This window comes from Bactrocera tryoni, chromosome 1 (genome assembly GCF_016617805.1).
Source record: "Bactrocera tryoni isolate S06 chromosome 1, CSIRO_BtryS06_freeze2, whole genome shotgun sequence".
Lineage (NCBI taxonomy): Eukaryota > Metazoa > Arthropoda > Insecta > Diptera > Tephritidae > Bactrocera > Bactrocera tryoni.
Genome location: NC_052499.1, coordinates 74,848,919 through 74,871,087, shown reverse-complemented (window position 1 = coordinate 74,871,087; position 22,169 = coordinate 74,848,919).

Genomic DNA, 22,169 nt, shown 5'->3' with positions numbered 1-22,169 from the left:
TGTGTGTGGACTGACGTTGTCCTAACGGAATACAATTCCTCTTCCTTTGGACAAAGTTGACCGCTTCTTGGCAATTGCTTTCTTTAGACGGTGCATTTGTTGACAGTACAGATCCGAATTGAGATTTTGGCCGCAGTGGAATTCCTCATAGTAGATGTTTCTCTGTCAATCTTACTAAATACTAAGGGGGAAAGTGACCCACATCTCATCACCAGTAACCAACAAAATTGGCTGTTACAGTATGTACAAGTATAATTACAAAAAAAAAAAATTACAGCTAGCAGGGGTTGCAGCAAAGGGCGAAATTAATTTGTGTATCATTAGAAAGATGAGTGCTTAATAGCACAAAAATACACGTTTATAACGCTAGTCGCATGGTCCAAGACAGACGCCCGCCGTAACCGTTATTATCCCAAAAGGATTGTGTTATGTGGATTGGCTTAGCTTCGGTGCACACCTTCGACGTTATCGGTTTGGGAGGCCTTGTCACTAAGTAAGCTACCACCGGCAGCACTGTCAGCATCATTGCACTTACTGAGCCCCTTCAATGCGATAAGATATCCTCGAGAAGGCTGTTCCAGTATCAGCACCATAAACACATATCCATATTTTAGCTGCCTGGATTACATATTTGCTTTTATCGAAGATAAACTGGCGTATTTTCACTTTGCTGGTCCATTTTTAATGTCTGCTTAAGCAATACTATGTAACAGGACGGCAATATAGTGCGAGTTACATATTACTAAAACAATCTATTGGAAAAATAATGATTTCTTTTCACTAGACCTTGTCTTTCTCAGTCTCGTCGCTGTCTTGAACTTCAGCAAAGCAGTAAGGCGCCCTTATGTCATAATGTCACGCACGCTGTGAGTAATCTTCAGCCGCCAAATGCATGCCATCGGCAAATGTGCTCAGAGTGCAATGCGAAAATATTAATTTACAGTTAATTGCTGAAGCATATGGCGCAAACGTATTTTCGCTACGGCGATTCAATAAACATCAAATCAATTAAGTGCCGACCGCGCTAAATGGACAATGATTTATGGCGTTTTTAGTAAGTGGCCAGCCGGCGCGGCGACATTGGACTCGAAGTCGCGACGTTGAACCTCAGTCGCACAGCAACACATTAAATCACACTTAAGTAAGACTTCAGAGCGGCTTTACCTCACAAAGTGCACAAGTGACGGGCGTGAATGTGAGGAAGAGTCGTGGCATATGTGGAGAGCAAGTCAAAATATAAAACCTCAAGAGGTTTTCAAGCTGAAACACAGGCAGTGATGTAACGTATGTTAAGTTGTGTAAGCATAAGTATGAATATGAGGATATATGTAAAAACATAGATATATTATATATGTGTGTATGGTTTAAATTTTGCTAAAAACTTACAAAATCTAATTTGCAACAACAACAACAAATAACGTTGTTTTCGGACAATTACAAGCCTTATAATTGAACTGCTAATTCATGTAAACGCCACAGCAGCAAAATAAAAACAACAAAAAAAATCGCAAAAAATCCGAAGCACAATCGCTCAACATTTCTGCTAATTGGATAGTTGCGTAACTCAAACTGTGTCAAAACGTGTTTTAATTTCATGTAAAAACAATTAGGCAACACAATCGGGCAATCGGAAATGTTGTGTAAAGCCCACTGACAACAACAAAACAGCATACACACAAATCGCTTACGAATTATAACTGTATAGGCAATTGATCGCTTAAAACCATGGCTGACCGGCAATCAGTCGGCTGATTATCATCCTCAGCACTCCCGCTACAGCCACTCCCACACCGACAGCCGGACATCAGCAGCGTAATCACAACGAGGCTGTTGCTGCTGATTTTATGCAGCGCATGCAACAAAAACAACGAAATGTTTTTAAACAACTGAAAAACTGTTCGCTCGACACAATTGCGTATATTGATGAATGTCGCTGTTGCTGTTGTTGGATCCTTTTTTTCGTGCAACTGCTGCAAATGCGTGTATACTGCTTGTTGTTGTAATTGTTGTTGTGTGCATAATGATGGCGCATGTGTCGTTGCGTCTTTGGCCGTTAATTATGCAACGCTGACTGTTTTGGGCATCAACCGGTTTAATGCGTTTTTAATGCCCCACACGCGCACACACACACACATGCACACGCAGCAACACAGGAAAGGTTATTGTGACAAAATGCAGTTACTCGGGAATATTCGAAACAAATTTGCATTTGTAGGCATATTTGCCACATACATACATATACATATGTATGTATCTATGTAGGTATGGTCATATGCCACCCAGCGTGAGATGTTCTCGGTGCCGCTGTGATACTGTCCGCATAACTTTGAAGCTAATAAGAATTAGTTTTGTTGCCTTCCAAATTTTGTAATAAATTTTTACTCTTTTTTAAAAGTCAATATTTTCAGTAAAATGTTACAATTTTTATATTACATTTAATATACTTGTATAAAGGGTGATCCATTTCGACGTTCGCTACTTTTTTAACGAAAAAACACAGAAACTTCAAATTTAATGGGGAATGTTTATTATCATTTGAAAGAGCATTCTTTGGCATTTACTTTTTGAAAATTATCTCTTTCAAATATTGACTGTGGCTACATCTCAGATGGTCTATCCGTTGATGTGATGTTTTGCTTTAATGTCTGAATCGAAGCGGGATTGACCACATAGCTTAACGGTGTAATATCACACGATCTTCGTGGCAAATCGACCGGCTCAAAACGAGAAATTATCTGATTACTGAAGTGTTCTCTCAATAGATCAATTAACTGATGCGATGTGTGGGAAGTGGCGTCGTCTTGTTGAAACCAAATGTTGCCGAGATCACGAGCTTTAATTTCAGGCATGAAATAGTCGGTTATCATGGCGCGATAACGGTCGGCATTGATGGTTACTTTCCCACTTTCCCATCGGCATCATTTTTGAAGAAATATTTACCGATGATTCCACCGGCCCACAAACCTCATCAAACCTTTTTTTCGGCTTGAAATGACAGCATTTGAATTTCTGCAGGTTTCATTTTGTCCCAAACGCGACAATTTTGCTTGTTTACATACCCATTGAGTCAGGAATGAGCCTCCTTGCTGAACAAAATTTGATTCGAGAACGTTGGATCTTCTAGGAACTTTTCAAGAGCCCATAGAGCAAAGCGATGTTGCTTGGGAAGGTCGAACGGCTTCAGTTCTTCCACAGCTGTATTTAGTACGCTTTCAATTTAAAATCTCGATGTAAAATGCGCCAAGTCGTTCCATACGTCAGTCCGAGTTGCTGCGAACGGCGCCGAATCGGCTCTCCACGGTCTTCGTGTACACTCTTAGCTACGGATGCTATATTTTCTTCACAGCGTGTTGGACGTGGCCTATTTGGTCGAATATTATCCAATAATGAATGCTGAGTCACAAGAAGGGTGATGAAATTGCGAAGTTGATTATGTTGACCATAAGTTGAGCGCGAAATACATTTTTTACAAAACGTGATTTTGCTTAATAAGGTTAAACGATTTGTAAACGTGGTCCAGGGGTAAATCTTTCCATGATCCATGATGAAATGCCAAACAATACTGAACAAAAAGACCATGACATGACAAATGATAAGATTCTTGTGGGAAACGGGCGCGTGCAAAATTTCGGAACGATATCACAAACACCGAGAGAATGGTCTCATTTATATACAGACGGACAGAAAGACTTACAATTTCTTTATATATATATATATATGTACTTTAAAACGGGTGATTCAAGTAGACGTACTTTTTTTCAATAGTCTTTTTTTGACAGATCATATGAGTCGTGTCAAGAACCCTCGATATCAGACCACTATGACATATAGTTGCTATACAAACTGATCGGTCAAAATTGAGTCCTGGAATGGCAACTTTTTTATTTTAAAAGGTTTCTTCACTAAACTCGGCATGCATTATTGCCCAAAAAAACAACAATTCGAACAAATTGTTTTGAACGTATTATTTATAGAAATGTTCCTATGAAGGATTATAGATTCGCTGCAGCTGAAGTTAAAATTTTTGTTTTTTATTTCATCTTGCATTTATTATGTTTTATTTTCGAAAAATTATGTATTGGGTGTGTGACTTGGCTAAAATCAACCTTAAAAGCCTAAATGTAATTATAATGCTTAAATTTGTATATAAAAAAATCCAAGAAAGCAGTGATATAAGTTTCAAACTATCAGTTTACAAAAATTTTGCAAAAATCTTTTATTTCAGAAAAATTTTAATATTGATTATTCTGTATGACGCACTGAACACAATTACAAGACGTTTTCCTTGATAAATACAAATAAGGCATATAATTATAGTTTATAAACAACATTCTATTTTCACTTTATAAATAACTTTTAAAAAGCAATTAAATTTAAAAGACCTTTCTAAATCGAAGATCATTCAAAAAATTTTCGTATTCGAGACAAAAGTCTTAATTGCTTATTTGAGTTAGTCTGGATGGGTTCACAGAGTTACTGAGAGCCATAATTAATTAAATTTTGTGCGTAGAATTTTTTATTGTATTGTATATAAAAATACCTATATACATATATATACCAATATATATAATAGGTTGTCAAAAAAGTCTTGCGGTATTTTCGCCAATTGTCGCTGAAAGCGCGTAGTTCTAGTTTTATTCGTCGCATCGGGTCATGCTATATCTTTTTGAAAAGCTCATTTCACGTGCTAACACGTGTTTGATTGATTGTCGTTTCTTTTAAGTCGTTCGTGAGTTAGAACGTCGCAAACATGGGGCAAAATAAAGAGAAAATACGGCATATTTTACAGTACTACTACGATAAAGGCAAAAATGCATCTCAAGCCGCCAATAAAATTTGTGCAGTTTATGGACTCGATACAGTTATGGACCCGATACAGTTTCCATTTCCAATGTTTTCGTTCTGGTGTAGAGGTGGTCGCAGATGCGAGACGCTCCGGAAGGCCTGTCGTCGATAATTGCGATAAAATCGCTGAATTGGTCGAAAGAGACCGGCATAGTAGCAGCCGTAGCATCGGTCAAGAGCTGGGCATGAGTCATCAAAAATTCATTTCAATTCCAATAAAAAAAAATTTCAATAAAAATACCGCAAGACTTTTTTGACAACCCATTATATAGTTTTTTGGCTATAAATATGGCAATATACATATGCATATATTGGGTCATGTCGAAAGAATTACATAATTTTAGTTAAATAATATAATTCCAAGATACGAAAATAGATGCCAATCTTCGTCAGTGGAGCTCTGAAAATAAAAAAAATCCATAAAATAATTCAATAATTTATAATTATATATTTGTATAGCTTACAACATAATCATAAGACTAATGGCATTTCGAAAGCCAGTGTTAAACCCTCCACATGGCAGCATTGACAACAACATGTTGCATAGGGCTGTCGCTTTACCGTAGTGCTGTATATAGGCATATGTATAAGTATAGGTGGGTGTATGGCGCCAGCTATTGCCGACAATTTAATTGTCAATTGTTAATGCAATAAAAAAGCGTTAATTGCTATCGCACTGCGGAGCAATGATCAATAAGGCAGCAACGGAAGCCATAATAACAACAAGTGGAGCATTTAAGCTGTTGTGCAATGACATTAGTGAAATGCAGATGTGTGAGTGATGTGCGAATGCTACAGATAAATTCAGCTGCTTGTAAAAGCGTGTTGAACAAATTGTGCTAACGAAATAATCATGTCCTTTGGTGCTAACAAGTTTTATGTGCAACTTTTTCTTTTTTTTGCCACATTTTTTTACGATTTGACTACGTAAGCAACAATGCGTGTGTGTAAAAAAATATTTTCCTATTTTTTATTTCAATATAGGCATATGTGTGTGAAGTAGTATATAATATATTATTTATTTATTTATTTTTTTTTTGATTAAAGTTGGGTCTTATGTATAAGTGTATCATATACATTATGCTATGTGAAGGTTATATCACATTACTCATACGCCATGGTAAAGAGATTTTCAGAGTTTTATGTGTTATGCAAATATAATGAGGAAGAAAACACAGAAAGTGTCTACAAATGATTCTGCGCTGTGCAGGACTTTGAAAATTTTCCAGAAAATACCGTTAGCTCTGATTTGATTGCAGCAACCATCGGATGGAAATGCTGATTTATTGAAGCTGTTGCTGTTTGGTGCACGAGAGTCGGAAATGCTGACTGTGCCATTCGAAAAGGAGCGTTCTCTTTGTTTGTATTAACTTTAGTAATTTTAAATAATTTGGATGTTTTTTAGAAAATTATATAATAATTTAGTGAATTGCAAATTATATTTATTATGGTTACCTATAAAAATGTATTATTTTGAAGTACCAATTTGTATAATCTTCAATGTCCAGATTTTCATAGTTTTCACTAGAATGCAATTTAAAAATCTACATATAAAATTTTTCTATGCAACCCTTACTTATTGTCATCTATTAATAGGTTTGGCAGCTCTAACCCTTCATAGTAACTTTTGACCAGAAAATATTAACAAACTGGTTTTTAAGGGTTATATCCACTTGTGTACTTCAAAAAAGAGTGTGCATAGTTTTTTGATCATTATACATTGGGTTTTGGCTTATAAATGATTTCAAGGAGCAAATTTTTTTCACAATTTTCTTTAGATACACCTGGATATCGGCTACGAGATTAAGGGATTCTAAAATTATTCAAAACTAATCGCCCAACATCGCAAATTTTGTATTGTATTCTTACTTCTTCGTATTATCGAAATTCTGGTCATGTTAGTATTCTTCATTAAGATCGATACACTTTTGAAACAACTGGAAGCTTCGACAATTGGTTCAAAAGTGTATCGATCTTTTTTGAACCCATTGTCGAAGCTTGCAATTGTTTCAATCGGTGATTGAGAGCTCTCAATGTCGTGGTGAAGAGTGAACCGTCTTCCATCTACGTCAATTGCATTTTCTAATTTTTTGAATGACAACTGGCTAAAAGATGCGACACGTCCGGTTTTTCCACTACGTCCTCGATTGAGGACCTCTCCGAGCAGGACTATTCGGACTTCGCTAAACTAGCCTCTTTCTCTTAATTATCTTACCAAAAATTTCCTCTAAAAAACTCGTAACGCCGACTCATCGGCTGTTGTTATCGTCTATGCCTCTGCACCATATAGCAGGACGAGGAAGATGAGTAGTTGGCGCATGTTGTGGGGTCTTCCTTTTTATGGATTGGGCAAAACACACTTAAAATCCAATTTTGGGGCATGGTTTCGTCCGACCATATTCTCCTTACCAGTTCTTCGCGACCGTATTTGAATAGCTCGGCCGGTAATCCATCGATCCTCGCCGCTTTCTTGTTTTTCAAAGGGCAAATTGCTATTCGAACTTCTTCATGCTCGGTCAATGTTTCCTCTATAATTCCAGTAATCTCTGGGCATTAGTCACTAGATCACCTCTGGGGGTTCTATAAGAGTATGCTTCGGTCTTGAAACCTTCTATTAGTCACTGCATATTTTTTTTAAATTTTCGAGCGTTACTCCTGTCAACTAGCTTGCCAAGCTCTGCATATGTACGTTTGGGTTGCTAATCCGAAGTATAAAAGGTACGAGAACCATACAGGGTTTGTCCGGAAAGTAATAGGACTGATTTTCTTCCGCCGCAACTATACTTCGGAGCTTGCGCGCACCGACAGGATTCGGTAGAGGGCATTCCTAGCTAACGAATGAGCAGCTGGTCAGTTGTTTCCGAGCAGTTGGAGAGTCAGGACAAACATTTTCGCGCGACGTGTTTCTGTGAGTGATGCAAGCCGAAAATGCTGCGTTCATTAGAGCAGAGGTACGCGATTAAACTCTGTGTGAAACTCGTTAAAACTGCGACAGAGACGTTTGATATGATCAAACAGGCTTATCCAGATGTTGCTTTAGCAGGAAGTGGTGTGTTTCGGTGGCACCAGAACTTTTTTGGGGGGCAGGGAGGAGGTCGCCGATGAAGGCCGGAAGAATGAAAACGATGCTCATTGTCTTTTCAACATCAAATCATTATCTTTTTGACATCAAACATCGTGCACCAAAAATTTGTTCCTCCTGGACAAACCGTCAACGCCAACTTTTACGTAAAAGTCTTCGAGAGACTCAAACGAAGGGTCAATCGAGTTTGACAAGATATCACAGCCGATTGGAAGTTGCACCACGACAACGCCTCGGTTCACACCGCCTTTCTTGTGAATAGCTACCTAACTCAGGCCGGCATCACAACGCTTCCGCAGCCGCTCTACAGCCCAGATGTACCCTTCAACCCCCAGAACTCTTTTTGTTTCCTTGCCTGAAAAGGCCGGTCGGTGAAAGGCAAGCATTTTGAGACGACAGAGGGGATCCAAGCAGTACCTGTACCTCGGCTCTTAAGGCTATTCCGGAGAATGCCTTCCGCAACGCCTTCAATGCTTGGAAATAGCGCTGGCAGCGCTGCATCGATGCAGAAGGAGGCTATTTTGAAAGCTTTTAAAGAATTGTAACGATTGGTTCAATAAAAATCTTTAAATCGACTTAGTCCTATTACTTTCCGGGAAAAATCCTATACGTGAAAATTTCATTTCAGTTGAATTTTTGACGTCTATTTGACTCTTAATTTCGAACATTTCGGTACACGGAATCATATCTGTATCTCACTATTTATGTATGTTAATATTAGTATATATTAAAATTGCATAACCATACAAACAACCGTTATTTGAATAAACTCATAATAAGCGACAGCAGCAGCGCAATAAATCACGATAACCGCAACCGACTGGTTTCGGCTCTAAATTTAGTGACAAATTATTTAAAATTGCTCCCTCATGTATGTGTGTGATGTAATGAAAAGTATGTGTGCGCATGTATTATATTATCTGCGAAAATTCACCATAGTTTATCTGCTAATGTTTACTAAGCACAGTCACACAGCAGCGCACACACACATACATACACAACAGCAACTCAGCTTTTATTTTAATTTCCTTTAATCAGAGCTTATGACAAATCGTTTACATAATCATAAAATAAACCGAATTTTAAACATTTCTGTGTACGCGTATGTGTATGTGTGTCGGTTGACCACCAGAGCGCCCGTAATATTTTGCAACATTTCACCGCTAACTGTACTTGCGCTAGAATGGGTCAAATGCATAAATCAAAAACATGTCGCGCACATCGATTGCACTCAATTCGCATCAATCGCTTAAATAGCGCGCACTGCTTATCTATTAACGCTCACGTGCGCGTGGGTGTGTGTGCGTGCGTGCGCTGGCTGGCGTCCTAATGTGACGAGAGTGCGTTGCGGCGTGACATGTCCTGGCATTTAATTAAAAGCGCTAAATGAGATAAATTACACACAGAGACTAATGCGAAAAATCCGCTGGAAATGCGGCGAGCGGCGGCTGCGACAGCGGCGAGAGGCCAATTCAATGCGGTGTTGGCGGTGTTGCCACTGACGCTGCCACGCATGTTTGTGCAGTGCGTGCGTGCGTGCGTGCATGTGATGTTGTGGAACTAAACCGCAAATTTATGTGAAAATTTTAATTAAAATTAAAAATAATTTATCAGAGAGGGCGCTGAGGAGGTGGACGCGCAGGCTGCTGGAAGGAGGTGTGGCGCTGGCGAGGGCACAACGGACGCGCTTTGTTGGACGAATTGACAGATGCAGATATGGACTAATGGCAGTGTCAGCAACTACAGTAACAACAACAACAGCAATAATATAATATTAACAACAAAAATACAATAATAATAACAACAAAAATACAATAAAAATAACAACAACAACAACAATTAAAGCAACAATAGCAACGACTATAACGGCAATAAGGGTAACAACATTAATAACAACAAAAACACTAAAACCGTAAATAACAACACCAACAACAACTACAATAAATGATAATAACAGATGTAACTGTGAATGCGGTTGCACTGACTGCGACTTCGCCGGCAGCTTTGGTTTTTTGGCTTTGGCAATGCTGGCTGCCACAGCGTAAAGCGCTTAAACAACGCCAGCCAACGTTGACACCCGCATCAGCAGGTCACCGCCGGTTTACAAAGGATAAACGTTTTAATAAATTTACAACTTCTGTGGACACATATACATATATATATACATATATATGTATATATATTTGCAAGTTTTTATTGTTGTTGTGCAACCGCGTAGTTTGACTTGTACAACAAATTTGCACTGTAATGCAGTTACGGGCATGTGTGTGTGTGCTCTTTAAATGTATGGTCACTGATAACGCGTCACATTTGCTAAAGCAGCACACAGTTACAAGTGAATATATGTATGTATATATGTGTGCACGTTGTTATTCAAGGAAATTTAAATATATTGCTAGATACCACAATCTCTCGTAACTCAAGGGATTTTTATGTGTGAAATATTTTTTTTTCGTCCGAAGTTTTAATTTACCCCGACTTTTTGCTCCATGAACTTTTCGGCACAGCTTGTTCTGCTCAATATTGGGTATGCAACTTGACCAAAGCACGCCGAATATCCTGGTAGGCCAGAAATATTTCGCTTCTTCATAACCTTGCTTCAATTTGATGCATAAAATCATGTAGAGGGTATACTTAGTTCGCCACGGTGCTTGTAACACCCAAAAGAAGATCCTATATAGAGGAGCTGAGTCGATTTAACCATATCCGTTTGTCTGTCTATAAATATGGTACGAGTGTTTGAAATCTCGTTTGGAAGTACAAACTGAGAAACCGGAATCAAGTCCTTGTAAAGAAAACTTTTTAATTGGATAAGATATCTTTACGAAATTGGATAGGGATCATTATCTGAAGCACTACTATAATCTCCTACGAAATTATACAGATCGTATAACTATAGCATATGGCTGCCATACAAACTGACAGATCAAACTAAAGTTCTTGTATGGATAACTTTTTTATTTGATGAGATATTTTCATAAAATTGAAGAGGAATTATTATTACAAGTACAATTATAATCTCCGAAGAAATTGCTTATATCGGAGCATTATAGATTGTAGCTGCCATACAAACTGTACAATCCAAATCAAGTCCTCATGCGGAAAACTTTTTAATTGGACAAGATATCTTCACGAAATTGGACAGGGATTACTATCTGAAGCATTACTACAATCTCCAAAAGAATTAATCTGATCGGGGAACTATATATGTAGCTGCCACACAAACTGACAAATCAAACTCAACTCCTTGTATGGATAACTTTTTTATTTGACAAGGTATCTTCACAAAATTCGACAGGGATTGTTATCTAAAACTTCACTACAATTTCCAAAGAAACTATTCAATTCGGATCATCATAGTTTATAGCTCCCATACAAACTGACCAATCCAACTCAAATCCTCATATGGAAAACTTTTATATTTGACAAGGTATCATCACGAAATTTTGTATAGAACATTTTTCAGGAGATCGTTACAATATCGAAAGAAATTATTCAGATCAGATCATTGTAGCATATAGCTGCCATATCAACTGATCAATCAAACTAAAGAAAAATATCTTTTTATGCACTTAAATGCTATTTACATGTATATCATTTATTGGTCTCATGAGAGTAGAACATTTCTATGTACGCCTCATCAATTTGCTCTGCAATAAAATCTAATAAAATTTTACAACAACATAATGTTGAATGTTAAGGTTGTACTACTTTCTTTAAATAAAAAATTTCGAAATATTCTATAGCTCAAGTAAGCTAGATTCAATAAACTGTTCGTAAAATTTATAAAAAATCAGCTTTTATCACCTATATCTCCACAATTATTTCGAATATTCCTCGCTTTCTCGACAATATAATAAAAACAGCAGAACTTTTTAAACTTCTAACAGCGCTGTTAAGCATAAATGTTATTATAATACTCTTCTTTACTCGCATTGTTCATATGCTTCAAATTCCAAACATTTCCGCTTCACTCTGTTGCATATCTTCAGTATAAAGCACACTGTAGTGGCAGCAACACGACTTTCACCAAAAACAATGCAATAACTGTAATTATTGCGTATGATAACAGCAGTCAGTGCAATAATAATGGCAACACTACAATGGCAATGCCAACAATAAGGTCAAGTGAAATGACAAAAACAAAAAAGTATGTGTGTATGCACAAAAAGGGAAGCTGCCACAATATGCTGCATGGAAATTTGCATTTGTCAATTTGTGCGTGTTCTTGTTGTTGTCACGTAAGTGGAACAATGTGATATCAGCAGGGACAATGCTGACTGCCACCGATTGCATAGCTATTATGACGATGTTGCATGGTAACGAGCATGCATTTGTTGCATGCAAATACCGTTAACATACGTATGTTTTGGAGTTGAACTACAACATGTATTTCAGACTTGCTGTGATTATCTTAGGCAGAGTTTCTTTCAAAAATAAAGCCATATGGATGGATAGATATGAAAAACTAAAATTTATACCTGATTTCACCTAGAGTTAAGTAAAATTTACCAATGCACCAATTATAGTGACCCTTCAACTTATCTTTTTATAATTTTTGTAATACAATTTATCCTTTGCAAAATAGGGCTTAGTTTCGGCTTTATTCGAGGAAAGCTGCTTCACAGCAAGCATTCTTTTGAAATCTGAGAACAGGAAAAAGTCGCTAGGTTAGAAGAATCTATAGAATTCGGCGGATGCCGAAGCGATTTAAAGCACAATTCATGAACTTTGTTTATTATTTTCACTGACTTGTGACAAGTGCGTTGTTTTTTTTTCTTCAATTGCGGCTGTATATGGCGATTCGTTCTTTAAATGGTCAAATAACGCTTAGTAACAGTCGCTATTGATGGTCTTTTCAAAGTAGTCAATGGATATTATTTTTGCGTATTTCAAAATACAGGCGCCATAACCTTGCTAGCTGACTGCTGCGGTTTTCCACGCTTTGGAGCGGGTTCTTCATGTTCGCTTGGATGACTGTCGATTGGAATTTGGAGTGAAATCGTAGAGCCATGTTTGATTCATAGTGAGCTCGTCTGGGACCACTTGCCAGAGCGTCATCATAACCAAATATTAGTGAATGAAATGATGTATACGTTCAATTGATATCTAGTGCTTGCTATCTCGAACAACTTTACTTGACGGTAGTCCAACATTTTTTCGTGGACTTATTTGCAGTTTTCGTTGGTAAAAACCACATTCGCCCGTTCACTGCGTTCACCGGCTTCTGTGTTCATTTTACAACGTTTAAATTTAGCAAACCAATTCTGAATGCTTCTCTTTACTGGGGCAGTGTCCGCACACTCGTCATCAAGTGAAGTTTTTTCTGCAACTGTAGTTTTTCCATTCAAAAAGCAATATGTTATCAACACACGAAACTCATTTTTATCCATTTTTTCACAATCACAAAAGTTGCTTTATTCGAAGTGGTATAATTAACAAAATATGATTCCACAGCTGTCAAATTGCCTTTTGAAGGTTATAAGCAAATATATTTCCTTACTTTCGAGGGAACTTTCCTACCCAACGCTATTGCAACTTTTCCTTTACAAAATAAGTATACAAGATAAGGGCAAAACGCCTGATTACTGAAAACATTTCATTAACTTAATTATACCTAATTATTTTTTGATTTAGTCGGTGTCCTTCTTGATGCTAAGCATTTTAAGACTCGGAGTCTTTTTTTGTTTTCCGCTTTGTACAACCGTCGATTAGTTAATTATATTCTAAAATATTAAATTATGAAAGATTTCTATCCAACGGGTGAGAAGTGCTAAAGCATTTGATATGATTATAAAGGCATTTAGATAAGTCTCAATATTCCTTTAACCTTACATAAGGGGTTATTTCCACTCGTAAGTCAGAAAAAACGCGTACTTTGTGATTTTTTTTTTGTGAAAATGCATTTTATTTAATAAACTAAAAAAAAAGAGAATTTACAGAATTTAATACACTTTAATAATGGTGCCCATTCCCCTAGCTCTGGATCCCAGTATAGAGAAGCAATTGAGAAGAGTTGGGGTCTCTTACCAAAAGTAGTGTTCTGGCTCATCGAAACCGTAGTTCAGTCAATAATGTTTTACAGGGTCGCTGTTTAGTGGATCGCGCTCGGAAAAACTACTAGTTAAGCAGCAGGATCGCTTTCTACGAGTAGTCTTCATCAAGGTTTGTGGTGGACTAAGGACGAAACCAAAAATCGCAATCACCTCTTACCAAAAGTGGTGTTCTGGCTCATCGAAACCGTAGTTCAGTCAATAATGTTTTACTGGGTCGCTGTTTGGTGGATCGCGCTCGGAAAAACTACTAGTTAAGCAGCAGGATCGCTTTCTACGAGTAGTCTTCATCGATGTTTGTGGTACACTAAGGACGAAACCAAAAATCGCAATCAATGCCAATTTACATGTTGCAACTGTAAACGTCGCTGGTAGGTGCTTTGCGGCGTAAACTGCTATTAGACTTTGTGAAGCTGGGTATATGAGGAGTCTCGGGCAGGGACACGTTCAAATTCTCCACCACTTCAATTCAATTCTTTACAATCTAGGCCACTGCAACGCAGAAACTTCACCTGGCTGTTCATTCTCTGCTTACACACCTGCCAGGGATTTGTGGGCGTTGTGAAGCCGTTAGAGAAGCGGTGCAATGAGCTTCTTTACGGATGAATCGTAGTTAAGAGGGAAGGTAGGGGGTGGAGTATTCTGTAATGAGCTTAACATTAACTGCAGTTTCAGACTACCAGACCATTGTGGTTTTTTTCAAGCAGCGGTGGCAGCCATCAAGGTAGTGGTAGATACAGTGTTTCGAAGTGCAGCCTCCTTCAGAGAGGTGTGCATTCACTCCGGTGGCTGCGCGGCTGTACTGGTAATTGCCGACTTTTGCTAATGATTTGTCATTAAAATACATCTTGTGTTATTTCACGCTGAAATAAAGCTAAACCGAATTGTTGACTAAAGCAGGTTATCAAAATGTCATTTCCATTGCTATATTCAAACTAATACGCGGTACTTCCAAAGAATACCACTTTGACAAAGCGTAATGGAAGCTCTGAAGTGGTAGCAGACCAACGGTCGCCAAGCTTGGAAAAGCTCAGCATATTTGACCTCAATATGCAAGCCAAATATAAAATAATCATACTTTAAGTAAACGCGCTGAACTCATAGATATGTGGCAAATATTACCATAGCAGATAGTTTTATACAGGGTATTTTTCTAGAGACAAGAAGAATTTGTTTCAAATAAAGCTCAGAAAATTTAAGACGAAAATGAGTCTTGCCATTGGTGTCTGTAAAGTAATCTAGGGAGTTTTCTGCATAATTTCGTAAATATGTGTTGACGATTTTGATACTCTTTAACGGTGGTAGTTTTTCCATGCTCATGTGCCAAAGAAATGTCAAATGCTTAACTTCACTTTGATAGCTAGTTTGATAGTTCTCACTGTAAAAACTTCTGCGCTTCTAAAAAATACCCTTTACCTGCATATTTATTTAACTGCTATGCAAATATTAAAATTCCTTTGACTGACTTTTTCAACTTTGATTTTGAGTAAGTGACAGCAACTCAATTGACTTGCTTTGGTTTCTTTTTAATTTCGCTGTGTGCTTTCTTTCGTTTATTTGCGAGAGCATAACCTCAAAAGAGCGTATTGGCAGCGGAAGCATTATGCAGCTGACAGCTCCCGTTCATCATTCAGTTGCGCCGGAAACACCAAGCGCCGCGTTCCACAATTGAACGGCACACTGCGCCCACGAACCGGTGAAAATGCACACGAGTTACGAGTTTTGTTTTTTTCGAATGTGTATGTGTGTTTTCACCTTTGTTTGTTGTATCGATATGTGTATTGTTGTGCACACGAAGGCAGTATTTATTTGATTTTCCATATTTTTCGCATGTCCATATCGAATTCATTGCTTCTACACAGTCACGCAACGTTTGGCAACTAATTGATTTTCACATGATTACGACATTTATTGCGTTAACTTTTTGATATGTTAATAAAATGGTATAAATGTATAAATGGCGGCGTTAAAATCTGTTATAAAAAGCGCTTAAAATTTTTATTGCAATCATTCTGATTTTTCCCTTGCATTTCCATATCAAATTAAGTGTGGTTTTCGTGGCTCAAATGTAATGCGATATGCCTGAAGCACTCAAATCGATACATACACATATAAATATGTACATACAAACACTTACATAATATATACACATGGCAAATAAATCTATGGTTTAAGTACTGTTTAAGTAGCTCTATTAGTATCATTGAAGGTTCGGACTGAGAGTTCATTAAATACTTATTTGCGGCACCAAGTATATTATTATACAGTATACGGGCATAAAAACTGGAACGTCGTCGTTTAATTATTGTTATACCCTGAACAGTGTATATTAAGTTTGCCACCCGGAAGAGGACGTCGAATACACTATAAAATCATCATCAGTATGATGAGCTGAGTCGATCCAGCCATGTCCGTAGCTGAGAGTGTACACGAAGACCGTTGAGAGTCGATTCGGCGCCCTTCGCAGCAACTCGGACCAATGTATGGAACGACTTGGCGCATTTTAAATTGAAAGCGTACTAAATACAGCTGTGTAAGAACTGAAGCCATTCGACCTTCCCAAGCGACATCGCTTTGCTCTATGGGCTCTTGAAAAGTTCCAAGAAGATCCGATGTTCTCGAATCAAATTTTGTTCAACAAGGAGGCTCATTCCTGGCTCAATGGATATGTAAACAAGCAAAATTGCCGCATTCGGGACAAAGAGCGTGCCTGAAATTGAAGCTCGTGATTTCGGTGACATTTGGTGTCAAAGAGACGGCACCCACTTCCCACATGTGATGATATTTACTATAAAGTACAAAGTTTATGCGGACAATCTCACTTCGATTCAGGCCTTATAGCGAAATATTTGGCGTGTCATTCGTCAGTTGCCAGGCGAAATGCTCGAACGAGTCATCGAAAATTGTACTCAGCGAATGGACCATTTGAGACGTAACCACAGCCAATATTTGAAAGAGATAATCTTCAAAAAGTAAATGCCAAAGAATGTTCTTTAGAATGGTAATAAACATTCCCCTTTAAATTTGAAGTTTCTGAGTTTTTTCTTTAAAAAGTAGGCAATCTCGTAATTGATCACTTGAGAAATCTCTATCCCTGCATTTAAATCGAGACCTTAACTAAAATATTGTCGAAAAAAGCTTTGCCCCTGATGGGAGCTATGTTTTGTGACACCAAGACTCCAGCACTGAAGCTCATTCTGCATGCTATAACAGCTATTATAACAGGTGGCGAAAAAATTACCTTCCAATGTTTTTTGGAAAATCAAAAACTTTTTTAAAAAATTTACACTTTGATTCTGTTTGCGGAGTATTTTTATTTGACTTATTAAATTTTTTTACATCCAGTCGAGAATATGATATAATGTAAATGGCCGCCGCCACTATTGATTGTCATTTGAGTCCTTTTTATGGCATTTTCCATCACTTTGGCCAGAACTTCCGGCGATAGGTCCTCACATTCTTGACGGATATTGTGTTTAAGAGCTGCAAGAGTCTGAGGCTTGTTGACATAAACCCGCGACTTCAAAAAGCCCCAAAAAAAGAAATCTGGAGCGGTCAAATCAGGAGATCTTACCAGTAGTTGTGCTGGCCAGTGTAAATCGCCAAAACGGGAGATTAGGCGCCCGGGAAATGCATCCTTCAGCATATCGGTTGTGGCACGCAGTATAGCGTACCATTGTTTATTTACGTGTATTTAGCGCATGTGTTTACTACACAAATGTCAAAACAGAACTGACGTTAGAAGTTAAATTGCAAAATTTATAGCATCTTCTGATCATCTTCTGACTTTTGCGCCACCCTGTATATGTATATTAATAGAACTTCATTACGAACTGGTCCCCTACCTCCGTATTTGTCAGATTTGGTTTCCAGCTACTATTTCTCTTCTCCAGTCTCAAAAAACGACTCATTGGAAAAATATTTTACTCAAATTAAGTGGTCCAGATGGAAACTACCGCCCAGTCTAAAGTACATGAAGTTTGACACCATCGAACCGGGAACAAAATATTGTAGAACTGTTGCAATAAATGCATTACTCTAGATGAAGATTCTGCCAAATAATTAAGCCATATTTTAATTGAAAAAACGTTCTTTCATCGTTAGCTCATGTAATATTTTTATGTATTCTTTCTATATTTTATGGGCAAATATAGAAGTCTTATTCTTTGAAATAACCTTTAAATAATTGTCTGTGTAATTTTCTCGTTAATACCAAAGTAACATCATTAAAACAGTGTTTCATACTATATAATTTTCTAAAATTTTCTAAAATAAATTACTTAGTAAGTATATAAATTGTAATTTTTGCGATGTATACACTCGCCTCTTCCATTCTCATTTTTTTCAGAGCAAATTTGATTCAATAACTCGTGTTTCTTGTTATGTGGCTAATATTATAATCATAATTACATTTTTTAAAGTTCTAACCCGCTTAGATTGGACCGTTATATCAATGCAGAGCTATAAATATTGGATTTCTGGAAAGCAATATATTATTAAAACCGCCATTTCAAGTATTTGTTTGCTTTGCACAATTCCGTACTCGGAACTCTATGAGCTGCTAATATAATATTAATATTAACTATATTATAATAAAAGTTTTTTTAGCCTCCATTTAAATAGGGATCTACATGAGCTATTGTCCAAAATTAAATCATATAGTTTTGTTATTGCTTCTCAGTTATTTTTATTGAAGGGAGAGCAGATCGCCAGCTTAGCAAGCAGTTAAGTGGCGAATTGAATACTTTTTACGGAAAGATTTGAGAAAAATTTATATTATTGTCATTTTTATTTAAAGTAATATTAATTTTTAAAATAGTTCTTATAAATCTAAAGTCCACAAAATACTACTTTATGGGGTCAGTAGGGTAATCTGGGCTGTTTCTTTGACATATTTTTCATAGAAATTTTTATTCTACAATAGAACTTTTTTCACATATCATGAGGTATATCGGGGAGTATATAAACAAAATTTTTCGGAATTTTTTGATGACATCTGTCGGAGAAATAGCTGGGTGAATGAGATGCGTTTTTTCACTGGCGGACACGATTTCTCATGTTTGGATCATCTGAAACACAAAACCAATTTATTCTTAAAATATAAGTGAATGGTTATCGTTCCTACTAGAATCATAAGAAAATGTTGATAAATAAAAAAGAAATTAACGTTTTTTTGTTTAAATTTTTTTCCATGTTTTTTACATAAATTTTGCCATAACATTGTCAATAAATTATAAAAAATTATGAATCTGATAAGGACGATAGCTAAGCGTTTTGTAAACATTTAAAGAAAATTAAGCAAATCGGTTGAGTAGTTCGACCGGAATAAGGTCCGCCAGTTTAAAGAAGTGTTTTTTGAGAAAAACGCGTTTAAAGTTTGAGGTGTGCACTACGAGCGCTCCGAACATCGAGCGGTATTATTATTTTTGGGCCTTTTTCGAAACCTTCCAATGGTAAAGTGAGTTTCTATATTAATTCTAAGGGTATAAGGGAACAGAAAATGCAAAAAAAAAAAAAAATTTTAAACATTGACCCCTTAAGGATCCGATGGTCAATATTCAATTTTATTAGTTTTTAAAATTTAGAAGTAGTTTCTGTGTATAGTATTTGTTGTTCTCGCTTTCGATCTAACCCAAAAAGCCTGTAAGCTTCCTGCTAATATTGTTAATGGTCAAGCGTTATGTAGGTATGAACAATAATTGTAGAAATCAAGTGAATCAAAAATCAACTAAGAGTGGGTTAATCTATTAAAAGAGCGGCGGAAAACTCTCTCTACTTGCGTGCTTTATGATGGAAGGAAGTATATTTTATTTCAATTAGATTTATGTACATATGTATTAAAATAGGTGGTTATGTGTAAATATCAATTACACAAACAAATATGCTTATTATTTGCTTACCGTAAGTAAGCCTTTGCCCCAATTAACCATAAAGTACGCTCATTAGCTTTGAAAGTGTAAAAGTCAACAAATAATTTCACACCTCGAACATAATATTTATTAGATTGTACTATGTTAGCACCAATTACATAATTTTTAGTGTGTGCACTAGGGTTATACGAAAATGAAGAAGAAGAATATTTCAAAAATTTTCCTAATGACAACACTTGTGGCATTTCAAATAATATAATTGTATTATAGAACATTTTGATTCCATTTACGTTGAGTGTAAATGTTTTTTGGGTGTAGTATTCACCGTTATAGTGCATAAATGTATGTATATATTTTAAATGAAAACAGTTTTTATGCGAAATTGTATTAAATTATTTATAAACTGCATTTATGCATTTATTTTCCGAAATGTTTCAACAAGGCTCTCTCATTCCATAAGTGCCGAAGTTAAAGTCACCAGACTGTTATAATTAAGAATACTAACCAACAATAAATTACTTCGAAAAGTGGTGAAAAAGTTTTTCATATACATATGTACATATATCTTGGCAGCTGTAGACGACAAGTAATAAGTTTCGGCTGTTGAATGTCACATTTGTCATATTTAGAGACATATGTACATACATGATTGATTATTAATAACTAAAATATTCTAATATTTTAATTGATTGCTCATCTTTAGGCCTTAGTGTACTTAGTTTAATGTAAACAATTGTTAAGTTAAATAAATAATTATTTTATAATATTAATTTTTTTATATTCTCAAGTTTCGCTAAATTTCTGTTGAACTCTGAAAATGTATTGGAAATCTTGAATACGCTTAAAAGAACCCAAATCATTATGCCAATTTTCTTTAAATAATTGTAAAATATGATTACAAGTGCTTTTAATTTTACGCTTCAAGTCATTAGTAATATTTTGGAGCCAATTCAATATACTCTTCGTAGGGTAGTTAATTGATCAATCAACCGGCCTTTGCTTGATTAAAGCGCTAATTTAAACCGATTTACCATACAAAATAAAAACCGTATTTTCCTACATTAATTCTTAATCGAATTCAAATCGAGTTGAAACTTCAATGCCACTCTACGTGTAAATTTGGCTGTATTTGACTCTGCGGGTTGTTGTCAATGATAAAAATGTGGTTGTGTGCATTGATAAACTAGCAATTAGCTGATGGATTTTGATCATTGGAAAATAACGAAAGCTTCAAGTAGAGGTACGTTTTGACATTGTCTTTTCTTGACAGATCACGCGTAAGACGTGTCAAGCTGTCATGCTGATTTTGTTCAGTATTTCATCATGGCGAAACTTACGCCTGAACAACGTTTATAATTCGTTTAACTTTGTTACGAAAATTCACGTTTTGTTAAGAACGTGTTTCGCGCGCTTCGCTCAACTTATGGTCAACATAATCGGCCTACTGAGCCCACTATTCACAACACCATCACTTATCTTGAGACGCAACATTCATTATTGGATAATAATCGACCGAATAGACCACGTTCAGCATGCAGTGAAAAAACGAAGAGCGTGGAGAGTCGATTCGGCGCCGTTCGGAGCAGCTCGGACTAACGTATGGAACGACTTGGCGCAATTTACGCCCAGATTTTAAATTGAAAGCGTACAAAATCTTACAAGTTTTTGCACAAGAACTGAAGCCGCTCGACTTTCCCAAGCGACCTCGCTTCGCTCTATGAGCTCTTGAAAAGTCCCAAGAAGAGCTGTGGTTTTTGAGCCAAATTTTGTTCAGCGATTAATTTCATTTCTGGTTCAATGGGTATATAAACATGCAAAATTACCGCATTTGGGACGAAGATTAACCTGACGAGATTCAAGAGCTGCGATTTCATATCTAAAAACTAACCGTTCGTTGTGGTTTGTGGGCTGGTGGAATCATCGACTCATATTTCTTCAAAAATGATGCCAGTGAGAACGTAACCGTCAATGGCGACCATTATCGCGCCATGATAACCGACTAATTCATGCCAGAAGTTGAAGCTCGTGATCTCGGCAATATTTAGTTTCAATAATCCGGCGCCTCTTCCAACACAATGCATCAATCAATAAATTTATTGAGAGAACATTTCGGTGAGCAGATAATTTCACGTTTTGGGCCGGTCGATTGGCAACCGATAGCTTCCAATCCCGCTTCAACTCAGGCCTTCAAACTATAAATTTCAAATATGTTCTTTCGAATGATAATATTTTAGTGAAATTTGAAATTTCTGTGTTTTTCTTTAAAGAAGTGGTGGTTTTTGTGATTCTAATGATATTTATATTAAGTCTACAACTTTG